Raw genomic sequence first — 22,118 nt, forward strand, 5'->3', positions numbered from 1 at the left:
CCCCAAGATAATTCTTAGAAAGAGAATCAACTGTTTTCTGTACTCACTGTACAGGTTAAAGTACAGAAGAACATGGTCAAGAGATTTTATTGCTCCAGTTCCACACACAAACAACCATTCATTAGCCAAAGTTCCATTGAATCATCCACTCAACGGTGCAGATTGAAAAAGCAAGAATAAATGTTCTATGCTCATACTACGGAACTCACTACCACTCTTATAGCCTAAAAAGGGAATTAGGCAAATCTGGAGAGGGCAGGGCTATTGATACCTACTATTCATTGCTTACTAGTGCCAGAGACAGTGTAAATCTGCACACCAGCTGCTGAGCATAGGAGCCAATTCCTAGGAGCCAAGGGATCTTCACCCCCCAATAAAATATTTGTGGGGACCGTCCCCCAAAGTTCATGGGCATTGCCATTCAAATGGTGTGCATGCAGAACTTATGTCCAGAACTTACTGTTTTTCTGCCCCAGTGAAACTTAATCAAGAAATCCTTCCTTCTTTATCCTTCTTGCCTCCTACAGGTAACATCCATTACATTATTTTGTGGGGCAGCAACTAAAACGGAGTGCAAATATTCTTGCAATCACACAATCATATTCACCAATTTTCCTCGTAGCACAAACATACAGCCTTGAAATGTATCATGTGAATTGCTATGGTTCCCAATTTATTACTGAGACTACTCAGGCTTAAAGGGAGGGGATAGCTTTTTCAGTTTATTAGCATAATGTCTAAATAGTCTAAATTGTGTATGCTGGCTATTTTGCAGAAGAGCAAATGGCACGTGGCCACAGTATGTAGTCTAAACTCGCTTAGATTCTGCATTCCTCAGAACAAGGAACCATCTTATTTCTGTGTTTTCGCATAGCAGCTCTGACTGCATTTTCCTTGTTTAATGAATAAATAATAATGCGTGTTATTAAACCAGAGGATAGCCAGCTTTAGCAAGAATATTTATTTTGGAAAATGTGGTTAGGGTACAGGAAAGCTGCTAAACTCACTCTTGATTTTAAAGTACCGTAATTCCTTCAGAATTCATCATATCCATACATTTAAATAACTTCCTTTAAAAAAGACCTTAGCAGATCATGTTAAGCTTCAGCTCAAGATGAACGTTTTGATTATTCTAGGGTGTAGTTTTGGCCATCTTCCAATTTCCTAACAGGAGTTTATTAAAGTAGCTTGGTAAGCCTTCGTTTTGGTCATAACTGAAAAGTAGCCTCTGTTCTGGGGGAAAACATCTATTTGGGTCAAGAACCAATAGCTAGCAAAATCAGCTTACTCCTCAACAGACAAAGGATTTGGTTCCAGCTGACCTTGAACAATAAAGATTTTGTCACTCACTCTGCTGAAATAATGCATTCCTAGAGACCTGCAGCAAACATTTGCTTAGCAAGTTCAATCAATATATGAAATTCATCTGCAATCTCCATTGCCTGTTTGGCCTCTCTGGCTAAAAGCCCCCAAGGGCTCCCCTTGCCTGCCTACACACTGACAAGCACACACTCCCCATCCTGTCTTTATGGGATTTTGATACTCTCTTCCTAGCCACTCTCTCTTGCTTCCTCATTCTCTTTCCTCACCCATTTCCTACTTTTCAGCCCAATGTCAATTCTGTCCTGCTTCCTTTGGCCACCTGAATTATTGGATCTGTTCTCACTTGGCCTTCCAGCATGCCACCTATTTTTCTACACCAAACAATGTTGCCCGCAGCATACAATCACTACTGCCCCTAGTTTCTGTATAATTTTTTTCTTGGGCCTTCTACCCAGCACTGGAAACTCATTCCCCCTGTTTCACCAGCCCTTCATTTAGAGTTTGGATTTGATATCCCGCTTTATCACTACCCAAAGGAGTCTCAAAGCGGCTAACATTCTTCTTTCCCTTCCTCCCCCACAACAAACACTCTGTGAGGTGAGTGGGGCTGAGAGACTTCAGAGAAGTGTGACTAGCCCAAGGTCACCCAGCAGCTGCATGTGGAGGAGCTGAGACGCGAACCCGGTTCACCAGATTACGAGTCTACTGCTCTTAACCACTACGCCACACTGGTTCTCTAACTATTCTAACTATGTTCTAACTATTTACACTGTGCAATGATCCCAATGCTTGGTGGACGCCTTGAATGAGGCTAAGTTTCAGGACACTTCCTTGGTGGTGGTAAGGGGAGAACTGTTGGGGCTTCATTCAAGGTCCTCCAAACAGTTCAGTCATCATCACTAATCAAAATATGAGTCCTCCAGTGCTTCTGCCTCTCCAACATCACACAATCCAAAGATTACAAATCAACGGGAGAGTCCTTTAACATGTTATATTGTGGAGCCTACCATGCTTCAAGCCTGGGCATCCTACATAAGACTTCAGGTGGCTCTCACTCCCTGCCAATACAACTTCTCTTGTAGCTGTTCAAGGTGCTGTAAGCTGGTCTCTGCCTGCTTCCCTGTGAACTTTAAGCTTCAAGGTTTCCAGTAATCCTGTCTCAAGGGTGGAATTTTAATCCAGGAAGAAGGTAGGTCTCCACAGATCATATGAGACACTAAGCACATTATGTCAAATTGTGACCATCATTCAGCTTTAAGCACCCAGGACAACCAAACATATGCCAAAAAAACAGGGGCTTTCTGGAGCCATAATATGGTTAATAGTGTGCGTACATCTTTTGATGAAAAGAAAAATTAACATATAAATTAAGTTAATTTTCCAAATATCTGTTTTCTGTAAACCAAACACAAGTTAAATACTTATTTCCAGCCTTCAGTCACTATATTTTTTTTCTGTCAGGGATCTTAAGAGATGTTTTCCCAGCTAAATTGACACCTCAAACCTCATATATTGTGAACCAACAAACTGCTGGTCTTGCCTGACACTGTAGCCCCATGCAGACCATGTGGCAAAGCCTAACTAGCTGCTTACCTAAAATGGATACCGTAGTCAGTCTGTGGATGGGGAGCTGAGTGTTAGGTTTGGGGACAACTTAATTGGCAAGTTAACTGAACGACATTTGTTAAACTGATACATTGGTACCTGAATGTTAAGAGCTTCCAAATGACCCTTTGTTGCTGATGCAGGTTTGCTGATGATACAGATAGATGTTTATGAGTTGAATCAAGACTTCTAAAAAAACCCCTAAGGTACCCTAAGGTGCAAGAAAATAAGGAACAATCAGGGATACATTTGACATGAAACCTCATTTGACAGCTGTGGCAACAGAAATCTAAAATGGCACACAAACTTTGCAAATTTAGCTGTTTCGGAATGCTAATGGAACTATGTAGTCAGCCTTGCAAAACTCTTGTTCAAATCTGCTAGCTTAGAAAATCACCAGTTTGCCAGTTTTATGTCATTAAGATAGATGGTGACAGAAGTCTACAACTGTACTGAACTACTAGAGAATATAGATGGCACAAAGGGAATTGGTGACAGTCTTGCCAGAATCCTAACTTGATGGCCCTCATGGTCCCTTCCAGCTCTACAATTCTACGATTCTCAAAACAGTACATTTGGTAAAATGGCTGCCCCTAGAGCTTTTGCAATCAACACAATATTGTTAGGATATTTCCTAACCTTATTTCCACCTTAAAAGGGAGCAGGCTTTGTGAGTCACAGAGTCTGCGTATTTCCTGTTCACAGGAAGTTTATGTTTTGTCTATTGCTTTCGTTTCTCTCTCTGTGCCTGAGACATCAACGCAGGCAGTCATGTTTTCTTTGTTCTGATCAACGCTGAATAAACTTGTAAATAATGCTCTCCTGAGTGCATCTTTTGCTGTGAATTCTGCTGATAGAGCATGCATCAGCTCTGGAATGTGGCAAGCTATTTCTGGAGCTTGCGTCACTAATTGCTGATACTGTATCTACGGGAGATAGATGGATCGCAATGGAGACGACGTGGAGTCATGATGGACTTTGTCTCCCTGGCAGTATCCCAACAAATATCACTAAGGCAACTATCTGTAAACAAACAATAAATGTTCATAAAAATGGCAAAAGTAGTTTCTTTTCAAAATAGGTTTTATCTTAAACAATTGCAAACACAATCCTGTGTCAACTGAAGTAGTCATTGTATCACCATCCTGTTCATTGTCTTGTTCTCCTACAACTTCTAGCACCATTTATGACTGGTCCACTAAGCCAAATCCTTTATCGTAGTCTAGGGTTACAATACATCTGGACATATTTGGAATACCGCATTCATCAGCACTGCCTGGTGTGGTCTTGCTCCGAAAAAAGCTCATCAACTTTGGGCAAAAGAAGCTCAACAACTTTTCTGTTTGGATTTTCACTGTTTGAAATATGGCAACCCTAACGTAGTCCACAATAGAACTTGAGAAACCTCCTGTTTTTTGGTGCTGGCCAGAGACACTGAAACCAGGGGTATTCCAGGTCTGAAATAGGTTGCAATACAAGGGATGGAGGGCTGAGTTCAGTTTCGCAGGTCACAAATTGTGAAGAACTGTGACAGAACTATCATTACTAGGGGTGCCGCCAGGATTCAATACAGCAAATTTGAGGCAAAAGGGCTTTATAAATTTTCAAGATGAGAACAAACACATCCCCCTATTGCAGACAATCTGGTTATTTAGCATTCATTCTGATGTGTTTGCAGGGTGGTTACATGATGTTGTGTCAAAGCAAGTGTTACCCCATACTTTCCAGTTGCTTTCCTTTTTAGCAAAAAATCAGATCTTTTGAGGAAGTAGGTTTGTTCCGCCAGAACTCCCAATAAACTATAATTGTGCTGCCTGAATTTGCCAGTATGCAACTGAATCCTGAAAACAGCAACAGTCCAGGAGAACCCTGGGTGAAGCGGGAAGGGAACGGAATAGATGTACCATGAGCAATGATAGCTCCCTATCACAGCACCTTCCAGTCTGTGAAAAACTTGTGCTGCAGATGATCTTTTTCTTTTTTACATCCCAAGGTAATTTTAATGTAAACAAGCAGATTTTGGCAGGAACTCCCAGTCTGCTGCGGGCAAAATGAACCAAGATCCCTAAACAGAAGCTTCTTTGAATCCAACCAGACCTCCTTAGGGCCTGTAATTATGGCTAAAAGGACTGCAAAAGAAGAAGAAGAAGAAGAAGAAGAAGCAGGTGACTGCCAGTGCACTACTCTGAAGTCAGTGGTTTGAGGACTTCAGCCAAAGCTCATACCCATCTACTAGTAGAAGAGTTATGTATGTGGCCTTAAAATCCTTAAAGGGCCATCATTCACCAGGAGTTGCTCCAGATTCAGTTTGAAGTGTGATTCTATCTGAGCAGCTGTTAAGCCTGGAATTCAGGCTGTTCACTTGATTGACTGCTGTTTAAATCACACAGTCAAGTCTGAGGTGTCTTCACAAATTATCGAAGCATTGATGCTCTCAGGTGTTTATACTAGAATGACTGTATGAGAGCAGATAACCCAATGCAGATGTATATGCACAACCTACTGTGAGGTAAAAGCATATACAGCCAACGGAGGGGTAGATTTTCTTACTGGATAATAGTGGTACTTCATAGCACTTTTTAAGAAACTTGCTTTTGACAAAGCATGCTAGATGTAAGCTTCCTTACTGATACCAGCTGCTGCTGTGCCTTTAACACAGCTTGACAATAGCAAATAGTTCCTCATCCCATCACCCCTTGCTTCATGCAATGTTTTGCCTGACAAGGAGTTCTAGAGAATTTATAAGCTTATCATATTTTTGTGACTTTTTGGTTGGTCCTAATAAAAGTTATTATCCAGTTTGGTTTGTTGTATTTGCCTAGAAATTTTTTTTAAAAGGGGGTTAAACACTGTTGTAAGTTAGTTTGTTTTTGGCAATTGCAGCAAAGAAGTCTCCAGCTTAATCTTACCAGGCTGAATTAATGCAGTCACAATTTTGCAAAAAATAATATAGTCCTTAGATGTGCAACGTTCCTGAAAGTAAATGTGCCAAACTTAACAAGGTGTTAATGAATCAGCATGAAAGTTAAACATAAATATATGAACTTGAGCTACAGTGGTACCTTGGGTTAAGTACTTAATTCGTTCCGGAGGTCCGTTCTTAACCTGAAACTGTTCTTAAACTGAAGCACCACTTTAGCTAATGGGGCCTCCTGCTGCCACTGCACCGCCGGAGCACGATTTCTGTTCTCATCCTGAAGCGAAGTTCTTAACCCGAGGTACTATTTCTGGGTTAGCAGAGTCTGTAACCTGAAGTGTATGTAACCTGAAGCGTATGTCACCCGAGGTACCACTGTATAAGAAAAAGTTAGCATGCCTTAAATATGCTTAGTCTCAAATGTGCTATGCTTAAAGGAAAAAAGCAAAGTTGAAGGCATTTTCCCCAGCTGTTAGCTGGAGTCAAACAACATGGATGCAGTTGAGCCAAGGGATAGAAGAGTTCTGACCCTAATAGGATCATACTTTAGCCTTTGAAAAACCTCTGCTGTACTGGAAGTCTGCTTCCCATTTTCATTAGAGAACAACAGCTCCTTTTACTAAAGTATCACTAACATTAAAAAAATCACAGCCAAAACCTTTTGAATGCTAAGCTGATGAAGAAAAAAAACCTGAACAGTGAACACTCATGAAGTTGCCCCTTTCAGGTCATGTTGAAAATTCAAAAGAAAGATTGTACAATAGGTATTATTTTGATTCAGTCCTTTGGCTAGAGATAATTAACTTGACACTTTTCTGGTGTTATTCTGTTGTCATACTTTGAAAGCAGCTATTGGGTTGGGATTTGTTTTTGTCTTTTAGAGCTTCTCCGAGGGTATGTGTGTGCATGCAGGCCAGGGAACACATTCTGATATTGATGTAACAAGCTAGAGCAATTGGACGCTCTTTTGGCACATATCATCACAACAATGGTATACAGAGCACTAATGAAAAAAAAATCGATTGTATAACATCGATTTGAAAGGTTTTTTTGTTTCTTTTTTAAAGAAACACATTGGGCCATAGCCAAGGCCTCACGTGAATAATTATACCTTCCTTTATCCTGTGCTTTGTAAACATGCAGGCATAGATAAAAGCAGGAGCTCCAATTCTTGAACATTCTCCTAGATCTTCCAGTACTTGACAAAGGTAAATATACCTAGCTTTTATACTGAAGGCTGCTCTCCAAGTTACAATTAATTCTTAGCCAGAGGATTACTATTACAAGTCATTAAAATGACTAAAATTGTAACCTGGGAAAGCTTCATATAAACACGCTGAAGGTCACAGAGAAAGCAGCTCAGGACAACTGCAAGGAAGTAAAAGTAGAGTGGATAGAGAACAGCCCAGAGGGGTGTCCTTTATATTAAGATATTCTTTCTCCCATCCCTAAGGAAAAGCTTTCAACCTTAGTGCCTAAATCAGAACCACATACAGAGAATCCAAAAGTGTACTTACACACACACACACACACACACACACACACACACACTGCAGGCTGGCCCATTATGGAGGACTGCCCCATCAACCACAAGAATGTAAGAACAGCCTGCTGGGTCAGACAAACGGCCCATCTAGTCCAGTTTTCTACACTCTCAGTGGACAACCAGATGCCTGTGAGAAGCCCACAAGCAGGACCAGATCACACACCCTTCCTGCGGTTTGCAGCAACTGGTAATCACCCCCAGCCAGGGAGAAAGAGCATGGCCTCCATGGGTCCATCCATTTGACCTCAGCCATCCCTTGCCTTGCCTGCTTTCTTACTTGCAACCAGTCCAGGGGGTGGCAGTGCTGCCTTTCAACTTCCTTTTCTTTAGTCTCTTGGTGTTGCTTTTGTAAAACTCAAGCTGATGTGCCTTTTGTTTTTGTTGAGGGGTATATCAGGGAGGGATATACCAAACACCCCTTGGTCCATTGGTTTCAAGATATAATGAACAAAGGAATCAGACAAAGCAGTATTATTTATTGCTGGTTAATATTAAGGAAATGTCCCTTCATGGGGGGAAGAGCTGCCTGTTGAATCCTCAGTTAGGACAGGTCCATCTTCAATTTCAAAGATCCTGTATGTGCTTGGAATGGTAAGGGTTGGGGTGCTACCTCTACCCCTGAGACTCTGACCTCTCTCTGTAATTTCTCAGAAATCTACCTCTCTTTCCCTTCTATTTGTGTTCTGTCTTCCTGCCTTTCTCCCAGGACCTCTTCTCCATCATCATGTCCATGTATCCAACTCTCAATGTCTCCTAAGCTTTCTACCTGCTGCATCTTGCCTTGCTGGGGTTTATGAACAGCTACATTTCCTCCCAACATGTGGGGCAACTGGAAAGGGAGACTGTGGTGTGTAAATCTCCAGCTTGCTGAGCTGATGTGGGAGACAGCCACACAGCACACTCTCTCTCTTCACTTGGGTGTAGCCTCTTGATGACATCTTGGTGTGTTCTCAGAAGGGTACAGTGCCTGGCACCACTCAGTTCCAGCGATGTCCCCACAAGTAAAGGTGATGATGATGCTAGCAGTGTTGGCAGGGCAGACCCCAGCAGTCTTCTGATATTTGTATCCTGCCCTTTTCTGTCATGGAACCTAAGGAAATACACATGTGCTTACCAGGTGGTCACTCATCCAGGAACTGACCAGACAAAGACCTCCTTAGCTTCAGCAGATGGTGACCTCCTGTGCCTTTAGGTTACATTCTGAGACAGTGGCAGACTAGTATGTGTTGACATTTGACATGCTCAAATGTATGCATGATATTGCTTGTCACACTATAGTTTTCATTCATTTTTGCTGCCCTGCCTTGATGCCCTAACACAAGCACAACTTGAGAAGGTAAGTGGAGCCAAATTGAATCTGGAAAGTGTTCAACATTCTTTTGTTTAGATAGCACTTTAGGCTCTGCCAATGTACACCCTAATACAGCTTTGGCCATGCATAGTTATGCATTAGGAGCGCCATTGAAACAAAGGCACATCAGTGAGAATAAGGCAGTACTGACAGACATTGGATGTGCATTCTGATACATTTTCACTTTCTCTCTCATCCTAGTTCCCTGTGCAGTTTGCCAACAGTTTGTACATCAGCCAGCATTCCCCTCTCTGTGCATGTAGTAGAAAGCAAATCAGAGCGAATCGGATGTAAAGAAGGTGAGGGGTAATTGTTTGCACAAGCAGGACAGCAATATCTATGTCAGAAATTTAACTTAGTAATTTATTGTGGAATTCCTAGCATGAACAGCCCTAGGAATGAAATTTATACTGTGAGAAGCCACCACTAGCAAAGTCTTTATAACATGGCAGTAAGCAAGTTATGAACAATACCATTCTATGAGATCTGATAGAATACTGTACTTGAAGGGTGTATAAAAGCCGGCAGTACTCAGCATTAAGCAGTAGTAGCAGCAGCAGCGGGTATGACATCAGAACACTCAAGCAGCTAGTAGACACAGAGGGAAAATAGATACCGTTGAACCTATTAAATATCTATTATTAAGCATTCCAGTTAAGCTCTCCCCACGCCTGCAATATCTGTCAAAGTTCCACGCTTCCAGCCTATTCGCCTGTAATTTCATCTCAGAATACTGAACACCACAAGGCACTCATTTTCTTTGAAGCTATACTGCTTCAAGAGGCCCCTCATTACCAGGCATGCTTAAAACCGCTCTTTCTCTCTCAACCATTCCCATTCATCACACAGAGACCTGTAATCTATGGAATATTTCTGACTGTACTCTCCCGCATAGATAGGCTTTATCCAAATCTTGTTTTCCATTTTCTGATAATATCTCAAAACCAAGTCTTCTCTCCTTCATGCATGTGTCCACACACATACTGAAATTGATTCATGGACTCATACAGATAAAAATGGACCTCAAAAATCATCACGCTCAGTCCCCTGCTGATGCAGAAAACGTACTGCTACAGTATCCCTGATAGGTGACCATCCAACTGCTGCTTATAAACCCCTCATGATGGAGAGTTAAGCATTATCCAAAGAAGGCAGTCTGTTCCATTATGGCACAAGGTGTGCCACCAGAAAGTTCTTCCTAATGTTTAGTCAAAACCACCCTCTTTGTAATTTGAACATGTGGGTTCAGATACCACCCTCTGCAGCATCGGAAAACAACTTTGTCCCATCATCTATGTAATAGCACTTCACATATTTGAGAATTGCTAGCACATTGCCTCTTAATCTCTTTTCCAGGATAAATACACACTTGCTTCTTCCATCTTTCCTTCATGAGATTAGGTATCCAGGCCCTTCATCATCATAATTCCTTTGGATGGTCCCAGTTTGTGAATATCCTTTTTAAACTCTGGCACCCAGAACTGGACCCAGTTCTGCAGGTGAGGTCTGACCAAAGCAGTACAGAGTGGTATCATTTATTCTTCTGAAATCAACATTTTATTTATTTACTTCCTCACCTTTTGGTCCCAGAACCGATAAGGCAGCTCACATATAAATTCACACGGAAAATACTGAACTGTTACCAGAGTCCAGATATCCTCTACTCACAATTGTGCTTCTGGTTGCACTTCGAGCACTGGATATACAATAGCCTACATCTGGGAGAGTCAGTGATTCATTAAACTAGAATGTCCATTGCTATAATAGTCGCTATGTGGTCCTTGGTTGTGGAGGCATTTTCTGAGATATTGCCAAGGCTAATTCAAAACTAGGTTTTAATCTAGGCTTTGAGAAGTATGAAAAGCAGACACTACCACTCTCTTATACATTACTATGGCATTTTGGGGATTTGAACTTACAGTTGTTTGGGTGTTGTTTTTAAATTTCCCTACCTGGCTGTTTCTCCTGTGCAAAGGCAGGGTTGGAGTTCTCACACCACCAACTCATACTTTGCTTCATGCCCCATAGCAAGGCTTACTCCCCCCTTCCAAACAAGTTCCCCCCTAAATCATTAAGGCAATAAGATATTTAAATGGTGGCACTGCATTGGGGCCAGCACAGAACACACAGTGATTAAATGTATGTGTTTTTCCATCCAAGAATCTGGAATGGGCCTTCGTGTTCAGGGAAGAAAGCTTGAGGTATGATCAGCCAAAGCCAAAACACTTTCAAGCACCATCGGTCTCAAAGGGACAGATTAAGAATATATTTATAACTCTCCAATTTAAGCTGTTAGGTCTGAAAAGTATTTTACTTTCTTTGAACTGCACTTTCCCCTTTTTTAAAACTCTCTCCAAAAGCAGTTTTAGGAAAGGCTTTGAGAAAAGGCTTTACTATGCATTTCAAAACCCGAAAACAATCCAAAATAATTGCACAGCCTTTTTAACCTGTTATCCCTTTTCCTGGTTTTGCAATAATCACTACTGCTATCTCAATGTCACATGCCTATTTAGATGGTCTGGCCCCATTTATAAACTTTTCTAATCAGCTTCTTTACCAAAGTTTTTATGTACACTATTTATTTATTTACGAATGAATGAAAAAAATCAATAAGGTTCTCAAACTGCTTTACAGATCTATGAAAATTAGTATCTCAGGACTACCATCCAAAATGACTAAAACAATGTTGCTGTAAGATTAAACCCTTCTATTAACTAAAAAAAAAAAATTTTAAATCCCTTCATTGATGAGATATCTAACTATATTTTTACAGACAGAAAACTTAAGGGCCCATTCAGACTTGTTTCTTCAATACTCATCCAAATTTGCTTGCACAAAACGTACGCAGATGCTAGACTATATCCTGTCTTTAATGAGCATTTATTCTGATTTGTTCATGGGGAGGTTATATGACAATGAACATTTGTCCTAAATTCATCCTAATTCCTTTGTGTTGTGCTTACATGTCTTCCCACTTATTTCTCTGTCACTTCCTAACCACAAAATTCTGAGCGTGTTTTTTTTAAAGTGTTTTTTCTTTGGGGGGGGGGCAAAGCAACAGAACACTTTATAAACCTAAAGTTCTGGTATGCACTAGAATCCCTCCCACAAAATACTGACAGCCTTGAAGGCAACCTTTGTTTCTTATAGCACATTTATTGGGTCACTTATAACTCATATAGCAGGGATAAGACACCTGAAGATTTCCCAGTGCTATAGCTCTCATTATTCTATGAACTGCCTTGATATTTTATGATGAAGGGTGGTTATAAATTTAATAAAGAAATTAAATCAACCCTGACTGTTGGCCATGCTGCCTGGAACGAAGGAAGGTGGAGTCCAACAAAACTGGAAGGTTCTCCATCCCTGACCGATAGCTTTTATACATTATAAGGAAAAGACAAGTTAAACAGTGCAAGAGTTCTACATTTAAGTATGTTCTAAACATGTTTTAAGAGAGACCAGCCAAAGTTTTGCTTTAGGCGCATGGGAAGCTGCCTTATACTGAGTCAAGCTGTTGGTTCATCCCGGTGTGTACTACCTACACGGACTGGCAGCAACTCTCCAGGGTTTCAGGAAAGGGCACATTCCTAATCTTTACCTAGAGATGCAGGAGATTGAAACCTTTTGCATGCAAAGCAGATGCTCTATCACTGAGCTACGGCCCTCCCCTCCCCCCATAACAAAAAAAACCTGTAACATTTATATATATATAAGAATAGATGAGTCAAACTACTGAGCAAGAAAGGGCAAAAGCAGCCAGCTGGCAAGACAAGCTGTAATAAAACTGCTGAGGTTTATGTGCACATTCATTTCCCTATTTAATTACACACACACTACTCTTCTCATCACCAGAGTGGTACACTGTGGTTGCTTTTCATATGGAGAGAATACCCAGAAACAGGCATCCATTCTGTCTGCTGTACCTGCTGATCCTTATAGCAACTTGGGGAAGCAAATTCTGAGGGAAGAAATGCAACTGTAAATGGGGGGTAATTTTAATCTGTTTCAGTATTTCAACTTTTGCATGTTTTGTTTTGTTATGAGATTTTTATTAAAGTTCTTCACAACAGAGTAAGATAACAACTGTGAAAAAATACAGAGTACGGAGACCTCTCCTAAAAGCAATTCTCAGCCCCTGGCACCCACAGAAGGTAGCAGCAGCCCGTCCCACCTCTCAGCTGGGATTCCTTTCTCCTCCCAGCCTCTCACTCTGGGGAGACTGACCTTACCCTGTCTCTCACCCAGGGCCTACACAATCCCTGGATCTTAACACAGACTCCAAACATAGGATTCCAAAAGAAGAAGAAGAAGAAGAAGAAGAAGAAGAAGAAGAAGAAGAAGAAGTGACAAAAGAAACAAGGACAAAGGAGAGAGAGAGAGAGAAAGAGATTAAGAGAGAGAGAGAGAAGCAACAGAAAATGAAAGACAAAAGGAAAAGAAACAGAGAAAAATTTCCAATTTTCCATCTGCTGGCTACATTTTAAAAAAGGGGGGGGGGAGCTAGGGGAGATTATTTAAGATATTCAGTCCATGATAACATCCATCTTTCCCACTTTCTGTTGAAGAGTTTTTCTTTTAGGTCAAAGTTTCTCAGAATCATTCATTTCTCCCCCCCCCACAAAAAGTATGTTTTTAAAGCTTAATTGTGAATTTCCGCTTGGTTTTCTTGTTTCATCTTTTTATAAACCACTCTGAGTTGTTGTTTTTTACAACTGAGCATATAAATACATAAATAAATAAATAAATATTCCTTCCTGTCACGTTTAAGAATAAATTTCATGACATTCCATACACCTACATTAATAATGGTATCAGGTCGGCAGACATACAACTTCACAAGATACTAGAAGTGTGTGTGTACGAATGCTGAGCCCTTTAAAGTAATTCTGAGCTTAACATTTATTATGGGGTGGTTTTTGTTTGGTGTCTTTCAGATTTTCCTTGATTCTCCAATACACCAAACTCCAATACACCAAACCTGTGCTTCAGCATGCTCTTTGTAGAGATGGGGAACCCTTTTTCAAGCCCAGGGTTGCACTCAGCTCAAGGGAAAATTGCTGGGCAGAATAGGGGAACCTGTCATCAGACTGATAGACAGACCTACACACCTGAATGGGATTGCCACCTTTTTGCAAGCACAAAAAGATGGCAACTTACTCAAGGTTGTTTGGAGTTCATAATGAGCTGGGGTTTGATCCCTGTTTGATAGGCTTAAGTATTTTTCCTGCAGGATTAAACAGGCTACCAGTTATGATAAATACACACTTTGACTTCCTAAAATATTAGAACTAATTTGGCAAAGAATTTGGACACTTAGTTAATGGGTTAGAAATGTATATCGTCAATTGACTCTAAGTGGAACCTGCAAGCCTATATTTATCCAATTGTTTTTAATTCATATGAGTCACACTCTCTGCTGGTAGCAGCACTGGAGGCAACACATAGCATCCAGTTAATAGATACATTTATCTGGATTATTTCAACAGAGTAGAATTACAATAAGTTTTTACTTTCCATTGCCCCAGACCAACATATAGATGACAATAGGCTCCTCTGTGTGCAGTTGATGCAGATGTGTATCCAGATGTTTCATCTGTACCATATCTTCATCCAAAACCCATGAAGCTGGTGAGATGGCTATTGATATAAATGGTAATGCACTTTCCCAATGAGGACCATTCATTTTTACATGTGCACAACTAAAGCAAACAGAGCTGTTTGGTTACCCTCTCCATGTGCCATACAGAACATATGTGAAGCATTTCAAAAAGAAGTTTAGGAAATTCAGCCTTTCATGTTGCACAAACACACGCACGCTATGGTTCTTATTTCATATGATATGACCATATGAAGACATCTCACTCATGGCAAACTCCTACTATATTATTAGTAGATTAAAGACAAATATCTCAATGCCTAGTTTGACTACATCAGTGGTGACATTGAAAGCTACAGTATATGTTACCACTGATAAAACACAAGTGATATTCTGCCAAAATACAGAAGTGCATTTCAGATGCAACTTGACTTTTTCTTCTTTCTTGACCACAAAATATGATACAGAGTTACAGTTCATCTGACAAGGCTTGACTCCGCACAATTTCACTAACTGTTCCACAAAGTGTAAAGGACACTTCAATCCCAGCAATTTGCAACTGGGCACATTTGTAGATATTTTTACTTCTTTATGTTTTGCCAGACTGTTACTGCTTTATTTTTCCTAAAGCCTCCCTAAGATGCCCATTCCAGATATTTTTCCCATGCCTAACGTTATTCTGGTGTTCTCCCCCGCCCCATCCTAAACTAAAACAAATTATTCGGCTTACCAAAATGTCAGTCACCCAACATGAACTGAACATATCTTTATATAGTAAAAGCATCCAAAGCAATTGCTCAAGTTGGTGTTATAGAAAGGGACCAGCTTATAGTGATAGAGTTACTTACAGGACAATCCTATGCACAGTTACTCATAAGGAAGTCCCACTGTATTCAGTGTCTTTTTTTTATTACAGTGGTACCTTCGGTTACAGACGCTTCAGGTTACAGACTCTGCTAACCCAGAAATAGTACCTCAGGTTAAGAACTTTGCTTCAGGACGAGAACAGAAATCGCACGGAAGCAGCGGAAGGCCCCATTAGCTAAAGTGGTACCCAGTGGCGTAGCGTGGGTTGCCAGTACCCAGGACAAGGCAAGTAATTTGTGCCCCCTAACCCTAACCCCCAGATGTTGCGCCCGGTGCGGCCGGCCCCCCCTGCACCCCCCACGCTACGCCACTGGTGGTACCTCAGGTTAAGAACAGTTTCAGTTAAGAACAGACCTCCAGAACAAATTAAGTTCTTAATCCGAGGTACCACTGTAATTGTAGGTTCCTTTTTGTCCTTTTGTTTTTGACATAGATGTAGTTCTGTCAGGGTTCACCTGGGAGGAAAGGAGCTGTTTCATTCATTCTAAGGCAGGCTCCGATCAAGCTACCTCTACTAGGGCCTGTGAGAAGAAGCAAGAAGCCTTCCTGTTATTAAGAGACAATAACAATTCTGAAGCTTGACTTGGCCATAAATCCAGAAGATTATTTCCCCACCCAGAACAACCCTGAAGGAGCACACACCCTTGGACTGTGGCAGTTCATTCTGCTGTCTACTTGGACCAGGCCTTTGTGATATGACCGTCAGGGCACAAAACAAAGACCTGCACACTGTCAGATGCAGAGAGCTTCCAGTGTTGCTGGAGGAGGCACAGCCTCTCCATCCTGGGCAGTTCCTGCAGTCAGTAAATCTTCCTCCTTACTTCCTCTTAGAAGGAGTGGGCTGGAATCAATGTTAGCCTGCCATGGTAATTGGAAGAGGGAAATGTCTGTCAATTCTTGACAAATACCAGCACGTAGTGTTTCATATATTAGTGGGGATGAAAGGCTTCCATAATGATGCACGATCATTCTTCTACTTGAGGCCGTGTAGTATTGAGGTTAGAGTGTGGGACAAGGGTTAATATCAACACTCAGCCATGAAGCTCACTACCTTCTCAGGGTTGTTGCAAGGATAAAATAAGGATAGGGAGAACCACACATACCCATCTTGAGCTCCTGGGATGAAAGGCAGGATATATATGTAAAAAGTGTGTGGGGGGGGGGAGGGGAATCTAATCATCTTCCCTCACTGCACGGAACATAAAGAGAACAAACTTATGGTAATAAGAAACTTCTTGCATATGTAGATGAAGTGACTTGCTAGACCTTCTGAGAAAGAGCTGACATGTGCAGAACATAATTCGCTTCACAAACAAAATGTTAAACGTTTCCAAAAACCCCCACAAAAACACCCACCGCTCTTAGCATCAGCAATATCAGTGATAATAAACTTTTTCAGATTTCTAGTAATTATGCACATCAAGCAATTTTAAAGCCCCATCTGTGAGCACATGGTGTGCAAATATTTTCTGCATGTTGGATGTAATCTAAAGTAGTTTTTTGTTTTTTTTAGTAGAATCCATTTTCTAACGTAAGACTGATGAGCATGAAGGCCATGATGATGTGGGGGTGGGGGTGGGGGGGCAGAGGGAAGGGGGGAGGAGCAAAAGTTAGCCCTTGCAAAAAAACCCATCAAATAGATGAAATGGAAAACAAAACTTTTAATTTAGGGACAAAACCGAAGAGGAGTTGGAGATCCAGGATCAATCTCCCAGTGTTTTCATTCTTACCTAAAAAACTGGCGCTTTTTAGGGGTGCGGGCATGAGCGCCCCAATTTTCACCAGGCTAGGTAAAGGTAAGATTAGATCCAGTCGTGGCCGACTCTGGGGTTGTGGCGCTCATCTTGCTTTATTGGCCGAGGGAGCCGGTGTACAGCTTCCTGGTAATGTGGCCAGCATGACTAAGCTGCTTCTGGTGAACCAGAGCAGCACACGGAAATGCCATTTACCTTCCCGCTGGAGCGGTACCTATTTATCTACTTGCACTTTGATGTGCTTTTGAACTGCTAGGTTGGCAGGAGCAGGGACCGAGTAACCGGAGCTCACCCCATTGCGGGGATTCGAACCGCCGACCTTCTGATCAGCAAGTCCTAGGTTCCTCTGTGGTTTAACCTACAGCGCCACCTGCATCCCTTCACCAGGCTACTGATGTGGAAAAAGAGGGAAACCTTTCTCCCTGGAAGGTTTTCCAAAAACCATTTTGAGGTTCCATTCTACAATCAAGCCCCACCACTGCCCAAAGTTGCTATGAGTTTTACAGTCAAAAGTACTTAATTTTGAGAAAGGGTTGTGTATGTGAGTGTGAATGTGCATGCATGTAAGGATTAATTCCCTCCATCTACTGAACCTAATGAAGCTCTTCACCATACCATCTGGTTAGGGAGTGGGTGAAACTATTAGAAATGTGACATTGGCCCTAAGAGTCAATAGTGCTTACAACCGAGAAAACATTAATATGTCTCAAAATCTCTGGTGCGTTCCTGCCAAGGCCAGTTTTTCCCCTCCTGCTATAGAGACAGGCAAATGAGTCCATTTTGGTTTGTATCAGTTCCTCGTCTTTCCAGGCTTAAATTTAGTTCTCCACCTTCCTACATCAAATGGCGCATTTCTCCTTATACATCCTTGTATGTAATTGCACATAAAAATGTGTATATTAGGAGAAATTCACATTAAAGTGCTGGTGGGTTTTCATTTTCAAAGTAAACAAATAATCAAACCACAAACCGATATGCAATTGTAGAGAACTGAACTTAAAATTGGGGGAAAAGGTGATAAACTGCAAAAAGCTGAAAAATGGAGAGATTTTTCAATTCCTATTCAAAACAATTCTTGGTAATGGAGCACCTTCCCTGAGGGGAAAGGCAAATTTTTTTTTTGGGGGGGGGAGGGTTGCTAAGAAAGAAGATGGCTAGAGGGATGATGTGACAGAAAATTATAAAGTTATGCCTGGTGTGAAGAAAGTGGCTAGAGAGTCAATTCTTCCCAGCTAGGCCTGTTCACTGTGAGAGGAAGAAGACACCTAGAACCTTTTTGAAAACCTTCCCTGATCATGTACAGCTCAAAGTGCTACTGCCTTCTCTATTCATAGGACTAGCAGGAGACTATTACTGACATAGAGGAAAAACAACTAGCACTACATGGGGGCTTTTCTTTTATCGCTCAAAAGCGAATATAGAGTACATGCATCCACAAGTGGTGAATTAGCTTTCATGACACATTTCAGCTCCTCTCACTACACACTGGTCTGTCCCGGCCAGCAGTTTGGGAATAAACGGGTTACACGGCCAAATTTGGTGCAGATGACCCAATCTGGGGTGTCAGGCTTGAGGGTTACTGGACAATCTACTGGTCCAGGTTTTGTTTTACTTTTTACAGCAGGACAATTTATAACACTGAATCATGACTGTGGTCATTATCATGAACATATCCATCCATCCGCATACACCCATGAGAGAGAGAGAGGAATCATGCAGGCAAATAAAGAATCAAAATCTTGAAATTGACTACAAAGGCAACTGAAAAATAGAACAAATGGATGGTTAGATGTGCCTAGCCAGGAATACTATGTAGCACAGAGCCACCCCCAACTGGTTCACTTCCACTGGCAGTGGCTCTCTAAGGCAACAAGCAAAGGTCTTGGGTCACTGTGCTACCCAAGAACCATTTTTTAATCACTGATGCAAGAGATCTTCCTGCTACGCAGCCAATAATCCAATAATAATGATATTGTTTAGGGAAGTTTTTAATGTTTGATGTTGTCGCTTTTTATTATTAATATTCTGTTGAGAGCTGCCCAGAGCCAGGGGCGGAGGAAGGGGGTGTGGTGGCTGTGGTCCGCCCCACGTGTCACCACTGGGGTGTGTGTGACAAAACGCTGGGTGGCACTCATTGCGGGGCCTGCAGCGTGCCTGAGCCACACATCTCCGCTGGGAAAGACGTGGTGGCTGGGGCGCCCGCAGGCTTGACGCTGCCCAAACGGTCCGCCCGCTGCCTCCCCATCCAGCTGTAGGGTGGCTGTGTGTGAGGAGACAGGCAGACCCCTATAGATGGTTCGCTCCGCCCTCACCCCACCCCTATGGGTGGCTTGCCCTGCCCCAGGTGCCCTGCCCCAGGCGCCTGAGCAGCTTCCTCCGTTGCTGCCCAGAGTAGCAGGGGAAACCCAGCGAGATGGGTGGGGTATAAATAAATAAATTATTATTATTATTATTATTATTATTATTATTATTATTATTATTAGGAAATCTATTTTCTAGATTTCAGGTATAACACCACATTCAGCTATAATGTTCCCTATGTGCTGGCAGGGTATCAGGTTGAGTTATTTCATTGTGTGGAATTTATTACAATTGAGAAATGTAACTGATATGTTGTTTACAGCCAGTAGAGGCTGAGCACCGTATAAAAATCTTGGTGCCCCCCCCCCCAAACTAACTACATTTCTTGTGATATAATCTTTTAACAGAAGGGTAGCATAAAGTGCCGATTGAGTCTAACATGCTGTTTTTATAGCCAGGCAAGTGTTAATATTTATTAGATCCATCACCTTTAGTTGCCCAAAGAGGAACATTACTCTTGTTAGATACGGGTATGAGGGAGAAAGAAGCCTGCGGAATACATATTAAGGAATACATGGCTGAGAATTTTCTACAGCTGTTAGTGGGCAGGCACTATAAAGCAACACTATGATGCCAATGATTCTTTGGAAAGCTGTATGCGATTATATATTGTGGCCTATTCATACACTTGGAAAACTTTGTGCATTCAAATCCTGGATCTGCCTGTCATACTTCCAGATTCCTCAACAAACATAGCATTAAATGTATATAAACAGTCATATCCATGCCCAATACATGTAATATTTTATTCTCTCCCCCTCTCTATGGATCCCACTCTAACACACATAAAGACCTTTAAAATCTATCATTTCTTTATTTGCATGCTGCCTTTCCACACAAAAATATGCTCAAAAAGCAATTTACACGCGTAGGAATAATTTCATAGTAATAGCAGTAATAAAACAGCAGCGTATAGTATACTAAATGCAACATTTCCATAGAAGTTCAGCAACTTTGTACCTCCTGGCAGCAACAAAAATAACAAGGGAGTTTGAACAGTTTCAACTTGGTCCTAGGCTTCACTGCATTAAATCCTTCTGTATCCTTATATATATTGCAACACAATGGTACCTCGGAAGTTGAATGGAATCCATTCTGGAAGTCTGTTTGACTTCCAAAGCGTTCAGAAACCAAGGCACAGCTTCTGACTGGCTGCAGGAAGCTCCTGCAGCCAATCAGAAGCCACGTCAGACATTCAGATTCCAAAGAACATTCGCAAACTGGAACACTCACTTTCAGGTTTGCGGCGTTCAGGAGCCAAAATGTTCAACTCGCAAGGCGTTCAGGATCCAAGGTACAACTGTAGCAGTATAGAAGCTTGGCTTTCCCCTTGATTTCACTCTCTCATTCCCTTGCTACCCAGTCTGTCACCAAACCAGTTTTACAACTTTCCAGCCTCCCTGCCAGTCCCTTTGGCAAAACATAATAAGAATAAGAATTCCTCCATCACCTCTTGCCTTGACTACTGCAATCTTCTCTCTAGCCTTGGTCCACCCACTCTTTCTTACCGCCTTCCAAGCAGCTCTTGCATGTCTGCCTTGGGTAACATTTTGGATCACTGAAACTTTCACACGATGAAAACAGCTCCTAGATTAGCTTTCAACAGCAAATAAATAGGGATCCCTTAAGAAATGCAATATTTGCAAATTCTGATTTGACCAGAACTACCAACCCCACTTTGCATCGGGCTGGGGACTGTCAATTCGGCAGAGGTGTTTCTCCGCCGAGACCTGCTATCCCCTGTAACTGAGTGACACTAGAATAATTTTCTGTCAGTACAGAGCTCTGCCCTATTCTACCTGCTGAACATGCGGGCAACTGAAAGTGCTTCTGCCAGATATCTACAGAAGAAGAGGAGGAGGTGTTTGGATTTCATATCCTGCTTTATCACTACCAAAGGAGTCTCAAAGCAGCTAACATTCTCCTTTCCCTTCCTCCTCCACAACAAACACTCTGTGAGGTGAGTGGGGCTGAGAGACTTCAAAGAAGTGGGACAAGCCCAAGGTCACCCAGCAGCTGCATGTGGAGGAGCGGGGACGCGAACCCGGTTCCCCAGATTACGAGTCCACCGCTCTTAACCACTACACCAAACTGGCTCTCAGAGAAAAATTGGTGGAAAGCTCCAAGATGAGGACTTGGAGGGTGGTGAAGTGCTAAGTCATTGGATCCTGGTCCAGGCTCACTGCTACTATGTGATGGCATCAGCCCAGATTTGGGCTTGATTGCTGCATCAGTTCCAGGCTGCTACAGCAGTTTGCCTGCATCCCACCTTCCACCCTGATCTGTGTGGACTGCAGATACAGCAGCAGGCCCACTGCTCCATTAGCCCCTCCGGACAGTGGTCATGGTTAGGATTTGATATTTACTGGCTTTCATACTTTCCAATTTACTTTCACAATTTGTGGTCCCAAAAAGTATAAATAATTTTCTTAAGAATGTGCCTTTTAGGAGAGAATGCATTTTGAAATGCATAGCTGGAGGCAAAATGCTTTAGAATGATGAATTTAAGTATCTATTTAAATGTGATCTGGAGGAAGCATTTGCATTTATAGATCCAATCATTGAATATTTTGGGTAACCATTTCTTTTGCTAAAAATAAATTTAGTATGAATATAAACAACAGAAACATGAAACCAAGTACAGTGGTGCCTCGCAAGATGAAATTAATTCGTTCTGCGAGTTTTTTCGTTCTGCGAGTTTTTTCGTCTTGCAAAGCACCACTGTGTATTGACGGTTTCCCATAGGAATGCATTGGCGGTTTTAAAAAAAAGGCGCAAGACGTTTCGTCTTGCGA

The 22,118-nt window shown here is 41.8% G+C and overlaps 1 protein-coding gene across 43 annotated transcripts in view; it reads right to left on the minus strand.

The window, feature by feature from the left end:
• SORBS2 (sorbin and SH3 domain containing 2) overlaps positions 1-22,118 on the minus strand; it is a 181,727-nt gene that overhangs the window by 109,790 nt on the left and 49,819 nt on the right. The window contains exon 1 of one of the 43 annotated variants that reach the window (XM_083457842.1): positions 3,028-3,133. The exons of the other annotated variants lie outside the window; for them this stretch is intronic. The gene's annotated coding sequence lies outside the window, so the exon portion shown is untranslated. Of the gene's footprint in view, positions 1-3,027; positions 3,134-22,118 lie in introns of those variants that run through there. 43 annotated transcript variants of the gene reach the window in all.

Source organism: Podarcis tiliguerta (genome assembly GCF_965153285.1).
Source record: "Podarcis tiliguerta genome assembly, chromosome: 9".
In the NCBI taxonomy this organism is placed as follows: domain Eukaryota; kingdom Metazoa; phylum Chordata; class Lepidosauria; order Squamata; family Lacertidae; genus Podarcis; species Podarcis tiliguerta.